Source organism: Callorhinus ursinus, unplaced genomic scaffold (assembly GCF_003265705.2).
Source record: "Callorhinus ursinus isolate GAN/ISIS: 27379988/994484 unplaced genomic scaffold, GSC_fseal_2.0 scaffold111, whole genome shotgun sequence".
Classification (NCBI taxonomy): Eukaryota; Metazoa; Chordata; class Mammalia; order Carnivora; family Otariidae; genus Callorhinus; species Callorhinus ursinus.
Window position 1 is genome coordinate 922,150 of NW_027397173.1, and position 8,575 is coordinate 930,724.

General features: G+C 46.2%; 1 protein-coding gene across 2 annotated transcripts in view; it reads left to right on the plus strand.

Moving 5' to 3' along the window:
* Window positions 1-1,242: 1,242 nt before the first annotated feature.
* Window positions 1,243-8,575, plus strand: part of ENTPD6 (ectonucleoside triphosphate diphosphohydrolase 6) — a 51,202-nt gene continuing 43,869 nt past the window's right edge. For both annotated transcript variants that reach the window (XM_025876988.2, XM_073889636.1), the window contains exon 1: window positions 1,243-1,375. The gene's annotated coding sequence lies outside the window, so the exon portion shown is untranslated. The remainder of the gene's footprint in view (window positions 1,376-8,575) is intronic.

Below are 8,575 nucleotides of genomic sequence, written 5' to 3' on the forward strand. Positions count from 1 at the left end.
CGATTCCACTGGGGAAAATGTGGGGAAACCCACACTCCTATACATTACTGTGGGTGTGTCAGTAAATGTCTAAGGAGCAATTTAGCCATATGTATCTAATACTTAAAAGAAAAGGGGGAGAGGGGACATATTCTTTACCATAGCAATTCTAAGATTTTTTCCTATAGATATACCCACGCATGCACACAAAAATAGTCCTCTAGGATCCTGTAGCATTATTTATGATAGCAAGCATTAAGGGACCATATGAGCAAACTGCTGTGTAAACAACCAAGTCTCAGCGGTTTGACCTAGTGAAGGAGGGCAGCGCCCAACCAGGGGCTTACGGTGATGACATGCCTCATTCCCAGTCCTGGTCTACGTATGTTGTCCCTACATCCTGTCTAGTTAGCATAGACTCACTCTCCAAAGTGCCACCATCTTGACCACAGACTTAGGAACACCGTGTGCTTCAGGAACCCACTAATGGTCCTCCCAGAGTCTCCCAATCACTGGCCCCACACCACCTCGAGATGAGGTGGGTTTCCAAACCAGCCCCAGAAAAGGCACACGCACAGGTCATTGGCCAGACGCTGTCACATGGGCAGCAGAGCCGCAGGGGAAGCTGGGAAGGGAGCTCCGGGCTGGGCAGAGCAAAATGGGACAGACTGAGTGGACATCTGGGCAGACCCTGCCACCATGATCCTTAAGTAAACTGGGAGCCTGCGTGGATGACTAACCCAAGTCAGGAGCTGACGCCCCACCTTGGCAGCACCTAGGAAGTTAGGAAAATGGGGGTCAAGAACAAGAGAGATTGATTGCACTGCCTATTGTGTTGTAGTTGCATTTTCTGTCACGTATTACCTTCAAAAAAGACGGGGGGGCTTTAGGTATGGCGGGACCCAAGGAAAATTCAAAACTTCCTCAGGCTGGTCAAGGTCAAGGTTGTGAGGTTATGGTGACTCCTCGGCCAGCACCGCAGCCTGCCTTGCCACGCAGAGGAACCCCTACAAGCTGCGACAGGAGCCGAATCCGGCCGGCGAGGGCTGCACTGGGGCGCTGGAGGCCAGACAGGTAAAGACCCGGGTCAGAGCCGACACTAGCCGAACCTGGCCTGAAGGGAACCACAAGACCCGGCCAGGCAAAAAAACACGGCGGCGCCTGCGCAGCAGAGCCCGCTACGCCCCGCCCGTACGCCGCGCCTGCGCGCTGGGCCCCTAACGCCCAGCTCCGCCCGGCCTGTGACACGACGTGCACGTGGGCGGGGCTCAGGCTCCCGGGATCTGCGGGCTCGCGGCCTGTGGGCGGAGGCCCTGGTAACGCCAGCCCGGGAGCTGGAGCAGGGAAGCTTCCTCGGTCGGCCGCGTGCTCCCGGGAAACGGAACCTCCCTCCGTGGTAGGGCAGAGGGGACCCTGCAGGGTAAGGGCGGGCCTGAGGCGCGTGTGGGGCTGGCGGTGTCCGCCGGGCCCAGGTAGCTGCACGTGGGCAGCCCGGCTTGCGGCGCGCTGGAGGAGGGGGCCCGAGTGGAGGAGGGTCGGGGCCTGGGGGGTCCAGACCCACACACTTGTCAGCTCCTCGGTCTCTAGCAGTGGCTCCTGAAGGCGGACTCTCGGTTATTCGCACGCGGGTCTTCCCTTTTGCTGCCTTCTTGTTCTGGCTCCATTAGTCTTCCAGAACTCTGGACTCCGCTGACCTGTGAGGGGAACAGTCCGTGTTCTAGAAACTGGTTGGACCAGACAGCAAGGGTCTCTACCCCCCAGGAATCCTGGAGCTTCCTGCATTCATTCATTCATTCAGCATTTGCTGACCCGCTTCCCAGGGCTGTGCCAGGTGCAGGAGATCCAGTAGGGGAAGGACTGGCAAGGCCCCTTCCCTCCTGGACCTCACAGCCCAGTTGGGAAGCGCAAGTAACAGGCAAGATCGTGCCATTCTGACAGTACTGCAGATGTGAGGACAATAAATTCTGACATTGCTGTGGTGCCCAGAAGAGCTCAAGGTGGTTCTGCCTCAGCTGAGGCATGAGCCAGCAGTGCTCCAGGCTACCAGAGAGAGAGACCCTGAGGTGAACAGAGCTGGACACCAGGCTCGACTCCCTTCAGTGGAAAGCCTTGAAGAGGCAGGAGAGTAAAAGAGAAGGGACAGGTGGACAGGGGGCCGTGGAAGGAAGGGTGGTGGTTATCTTAAGTTCAGCTAGGAGCCATAGAATGGTTTTAAGGGTTGGAGGAAAGCCTGAATTGTTTTTGTAGATTATGATGAGCAAAGTCCTCCATATCCCAGGCTTCCATCCAAAAGAATCATTCACCCAGAAGTGCCTGGGTAGCTCCAGTTGTCCCTCCACACACGTGTATTCCAGGATCATGCATACCGGGCCATACATCACATCGTACATCCTTCAGGATCCTGTGGAGGTTCTAGCCCATAGCCTCCCCCACCCCTCCAGTGAGGGAATTTGAAATTCTAGGAGGGAGGTTCCTTGGGGATAGGTGGATAGCAACTGTGATTACAAGGGCTTTCTGACCCACTGTGCAGAAGCCATGATGGATGGGGGATTAGGTTTTGTCTGGGGGAGGTTCTGTTGTGGGAGGGGGCATAGTAGTATAAACCCAGAAATTGTTTTCTGTATCTCCCATTCCTTCCCTCGTAAGCATCAGTTGGCTAACGTGTGTCTCTCTCCCTTGTGGAACCTAATATGAAAACCAGAGAGGTGGACAACCATGTAAAGAGATCTTGGAAGAGCTTCCCCGCCCACTGTGTCTTGTGAAAAGGAAACAACTGGTGGTGTTAACAGGGCTGACTCATGTATGTATACTTTTTTTCAGAGAAGGAGAGAAAAGTCAATTTAAACCTCCAGGAGAATAAGTGGTGGTTTGTTAATGTTTAATTTTGGATAGGTTTTTAGCATATGTGGAGTCATTTGCACACATGGCTCTTTTGTGTACTTTAACTAAAAACCTTGAAGAAACTGGCTAACAGATTGTGTGACCACTGATTCAAATCAGATAAAGCTTGTATTTCCAAGAGCTCACCTGCCTTCCCCAGCTCCTAGAAAGCTAGCTGAGGGATGGGGCAGGCACCTGCCTTCGGCATCACTACTCCATACCCAAATTCTCCCTGACCCCGACCTCCACTTGACACAGGGTAGCCCCCAGCAGGAGCCAGATGGGAGCAAGTTTTCCTGAGCCAAACCTCTCTTGGCCTTTGTGCACCTACATCCTGCCCCACTTTACTCCCAGCCTACTCCTTATTCCGCACCTGGCTTACCTTCCTTATAGCCTTATTCTAGATTCTCTCTCCTTTAAAGGAGAAAATTAAAGCTGAGTTGTTTTCTTGAGTGGACCTCTAGGAAGGACCTGATTGACACATTTATACTATGGTGTTAGTGGTGCTCATGGAAATGTGATTTGCTCCTCTGGAAATTGTCTTATAGTACTTAGTATTACTGAACACCTTAACCCAATGGAGTGAAACTGGCTTTTAGGTTTGAGCCTCCAGGACATGGAGGTGCCTGTGGGCCAGGCTGTTCCTGGCTCTGTGCTCCCTTAAATGTTATTTTCGGTTTGGACTCTGTTTATGTCATGCTGAGCCTTTTGGTGTGTAACTGTAACAATTATATGCATAATTTTATGTGAGTATTTTTTGGTTGTCTAGAGTCTTAACATTAATAGGGAAAGTGAAATGATGGAGCACATTTAGTTTGGAGACAGAAGCCAGAAAGTCTTGCCTGTACCTCGCCACATGCCACCTATATGATTCCAGACAAGTCTGTTTCCAAATATTCCCTGGGCCTTGCTGCTGTTATATGTAAATAAGTTGTCGTCTGTTGTGTGGTGTAAGTGCTGGCCTTGTGGGTCTCTGTTGACAGGATATAGCATATGTAAAGGGTATTTTTTTAGTGGGTAGACAAATTTAATAAAGAGCAACCTTTGCCTCAAATTTTGCTATACTACCTGTTAATCTGATCATGTAGGTCATGGTTCTTAGACCAACATAGAACATGATAAAAGTTGATTGTGTAAAAGGGTCTTATACCTGTGCTGCTCTGGCCCACTGGTCAAGAGGGACAGGAGAGCAAGCAAAAAAAAAAAAAAAAAGAAAAAAAGAAGGATCTTAGGGGCGCCTGGGTGGCTCAGTCGTTAAGTATCTGCCTTTGGCTCAGGTCATGATCCCAGGGTCCTGGGATCAAGCCCCGCATCGGGCTCCCTGCTCCACGGGAAGCCTGCTTCTCCCTCTCCCACTCCCCCTGCTTGTGTTCCCTTTCTCGCTGTGTCTCTCTCTGTCAAATAAAATCTTTAAAAAAAAAAAAGGGATCTTACAAAACACTGTCAGAGTTATGTTAGTATTTGTTAGTATTACTTTTTTGTCCTTATTCATCCTTAGAAATAGCTGCTTTAGAACATTGTCTATAAATACTTTTTGTTTAATGATCTGTTAGCAATGGAAAACTCTGGGTTACAGTAACCTAACAAAGGGAGGCCTGTGAGAAGGCTAGTTGTAGGGTGAGTGCTGGATACCTGGGGACGGGTCACATCTCAGCCTCTGCTCGTCCCTGGGTCTTCTGTCTGTCATTGATGTCTTCACTCCTGATCTTAGCTAACATCCTTCTACTGTGGATCATTTCCCAGGTCCTAACCCCAAACCTGCTATCTCACAAGGGTCAGTTCCATTTCTGACTGATACTCTGCTGTCATTTCAAACTTGACATGTTGAAAACCTGGTCACTGTAATCTCCTGCCCAAATGGCCTACTTCTGTTGATGGTCATCATCTGGGTCCTAAAGCATTGCTGATGGCTCCATCAGTTAGCTTCCTTCACCAGCAAGTAGTATTGACTTGAGTGGCTGCTGGGCTCTGGCCTTCTGTCAGGTTGGAAGACCCAGGATGAGTGGGCTGGTCTCTGTTTCTAGAGAGGCACCCTAACCAGAGAGAAGAAAGGCACAAATGAATAGTTCCACATACTGCTTACTTAGGGAGTGGAAGTGTGTAGAGCACCAAAGAGCCCAAGAGAGAAGCCTCTAGCTGCCAAGGTTCAGAGTGGCAGTAAACATCTTGGGTAGATTTTGTAGGGGTATGGAGAAAGGACCAACAGAAAAAGATCTTTAAAAAAAAAAGTGTTTAAGGCAGAAAGAATCTCAATAAGGCATGACCTGCTACTGCTGTTGAGAGAGTGAGGCAGGACTGAAACTTTAAAACATTTTTTTTTAATTTTTTATTGTTATGTTAATCACCATATATTACATCATTAGTTTTTGGTGCAGTGTTCCATGATTCATTGTTTGTTCATAACACCCAGTGCTCCATGCAGAACGTGCCCTCCTCAATACCCATCACCAGGCTAACCCATCCCCCTATCCCCCTCCCCTCTAGAACCCTCAGTTTGTTTTTCAGAGTCCATCATCTCTCATGGTTCATCTCCCCCTCTGACATACTCCCCTTTTCTTCCTCTCCTGTTATCTTCTTCTTTTTCTTTTTTCTTAAAATATGTTGCGTTATTTGTTTCAGAAGTACAGATCTGTGATTCAACAGTCTTGCACAATTCACAGCGCTCACCGTAGCACATACCCTCCCCAATGTCTATCACCCAGCCACCCCATCCCTCCCACCCCCAACCACTCCAGTAACACTCAGTTTGTTTCCTGAGATTAAGAAATCCTCATATCAGTGAGGTCATGTGATACATGTCTTTCTCTGATTGACTTATTTCACTCAGCATAACACCCTCCAGTTCCATCCACATCGTTGCAAATGGCAAGATCTCATTCCTTTTGATGGCTGCATAATATTCCATTGTGTATATATACCACGTCTTCTTTATCCATTCATCTGTCGATGGGCATCTTGGCTCCTTCCACAGTTTGGCTATTGTGGACATTGCTGCTATAAACATTGGGGTACACATACCCCTTCGGGTCCCTACATTTGTATCTTTGTGGTAAATACCCAGTAGTGCAGTGGCTGGATCGAACTAATTTCAACTGTTTGAGGAACCTCCATACTGATTTCCAGAGTGGTTGCACCAGCTTGCATTCCCACCAACAGTGTAGGAGGGTTCCCCTTTCTCCACATCCCCGCCAACATCTGTCGTTCCCTGACTTGTTAATTTTAGCCATTCTGACGGGTGTGAGGTGGTATCTCATTGAGGTTTTGATTTGGATTTCCCTGATGCCGAGCGATGTTGAGCACTTTTTCATGTGTCTGTTGGCCATTTGGATGTCTTCTTTGGTGAAATGTCTGTTCATGTCTTCTGCCCATTTCTTGATTGGATTATTTGTTCTTTGGGTGTTGAGTTTGATAAGTTCTTTAGAGATTTTGGATACTAGCCCTTTATCTGATTTGTCATTTGCAAATATTTTCTCCCATTCTGTCGGTTGTCTTTTGGTTTTGTGGACTGTTTCTTTTGCTGTGCAAAAGCTTTTTATCTTGATGAAATCCCAATAGTTCATTTTTGCCCTGGCTTCCCGTGCCTTTGGCGATGTTTCTAGGAAGAAGTTGCTGCGGCTAAGGTCGAAGAGGTTGCTACCTGTGTTCTCCTTTAGGATTTGGATGGACTCCTGTCTCACATTTAGGTCTTTCAACCATTTGGAGTCTATTTTTGTGTGTGGTGTAAGGAAATGGTCCAGTTTCATTCTTCTGCATGTGGCTGTCCAATTTTCCCAACACCATTTGTTGAAGAGACTGTCGTTTTGCCATTGGACATTCTTTCCTGCTTTGTCAAAAATAAGTTGACCATAGAGTTGAGGGTCCATTTCTGGGCTCTCGATTCTGTTCCATTGATCTATGTGTCTGTTTTTGTGCCAGTACCATACTGTATTTATGATGACAGCTTTGTAATAGAGCTGGAAGTCCGGAATTGTGATGCCGCCAGCTTTGCTTTTCTTTTTCAGTATTCCTCTGGCTATTCTGGGTCTCTTCTGGTTCCATACAAATTTTAGGATTATTTGTTCCATTTCTTTGAAAAAAGTGGATGGTATTTTGATGAGGATTGCAGTGAATGTGTAGATTGCGCTAGGTAGCATGGACATCTACACAATGTTGATTCTCCCAATCCATGAGCATGGAACGTTTTTCCATTTCTTTGTGTCTTCTTCAATTTCTTTCATGAGTATTTTATAGTTTTCTGAGTACAGATCCTTTGCCTCTTTGGTTAGATTTATTCCTAGGTATCTAATGGTTTTGGGTGCAATTGTAAATGGGATAGACTCCTTGATTTGTCTCTCTTCTGTCTTGTTGTTGGTGTATAGGAATGCCACTGATTTCTGTGCATTGATTTTATATCCTGCTACTTGACTGAATTCCTGTATGAGTTCTAGCAGTTTTGGGGTGGAGTCTTTTGGGTTTTCCACATACAGTATCATATCATCTGCAAAGAGTGAGAGTTTGACTTCCTCTTTGCCGATTTGGATGCCTTTGATTTCTTTTTGTTGTCTGATTGCTGTGGCTAGGACTTCTAATACTATGTTGAATAGCAGTGGTGAGAGTGGACATCCCTGCCGTGTTCCTGACCTTAGGGGAAAAGCTCTCAGCCTTTTCCCACTGAGAATGATATTTCCTGTAGGTTTTTCATAGATGGCTTTTATAATATTGAGGTATGTACCCTCTATCCCTGTACTCTGAAGAGTTTTGATCAAGAAAGGATGTTGTACTTTGTCAAATGCTTTTTCTGCATCTATTGAGAGGATCATATGATTCTTGCTCTTTCTTTTGTTAATGTATTGTATCACGTTGATTGATTTGCGGATGTTGAACCAGCCTTGCAGCCCAGGAATAAATCCCACTTGGTCATGGTGAATAATCCTTTTAATGTACTGTTGGATCCTATTGGCTAGTATTTTGGTGAGAATTTTTGCATCCATGTTCATCAAGGATATTGGTCTGTAATTCTCTTTTTTGATGGGGTCTTTGTCTGGTTTTGGGATCAAGGTAATGTTGGCCTCATAAAATGAGTTTGGAAGTTTCCCTTCCATTTCTATTTTTTGGAACAGTTTCAGGAGAATAGGTATTAATTCTTATTGAAATGTCTGATAGAATTCCCCTGGGAAGCCATCTGGCCCTGGGCTTTTGTTTCTTGGGAGATTTTTGATGACTGTTTCAATTTCATTAGTGGTTATAGGTCTGTTCAGGTTTTCTATTTCTACCTGGTTCAATTTTGGTAGTTGATACATCTCTAGGAATGCACCCATTTCTTCCAGGTTATCTAATTTGCTGGCATAGAGTTGCTCATAATATGTTCTTATAATTGTTTGTATTTCTTTGGTGTTGGTTGTGATCTCTCCTCTTTCATTCATGATTTTGTTGATTTAGGTCATTTCTCTTTTCTTTTTGATCAGTCTGGCCAGGGGTTTATCAATCTTGTTAATTCTTTCAAAGAACCAGCTCCTAGTTTCGTTGATCTGTTCTACTGTTCTTTTGGTTTCTAGTTCATTGATTTCTGCTCTGATCTTTATGATTTCTCTTCTCCTGCTGGGTTTAGGCTTTATTTGCTGTTCTTTCTCCAGCTCCTTTAGGTGTAGGGTTAGGTTGTGTATTTGAGACCTTTCTTGTTTCTTGAGAAAGGCTTGTATTGCTATATACTTTCCTCTCAGGACTGCCTTTGCTGTAT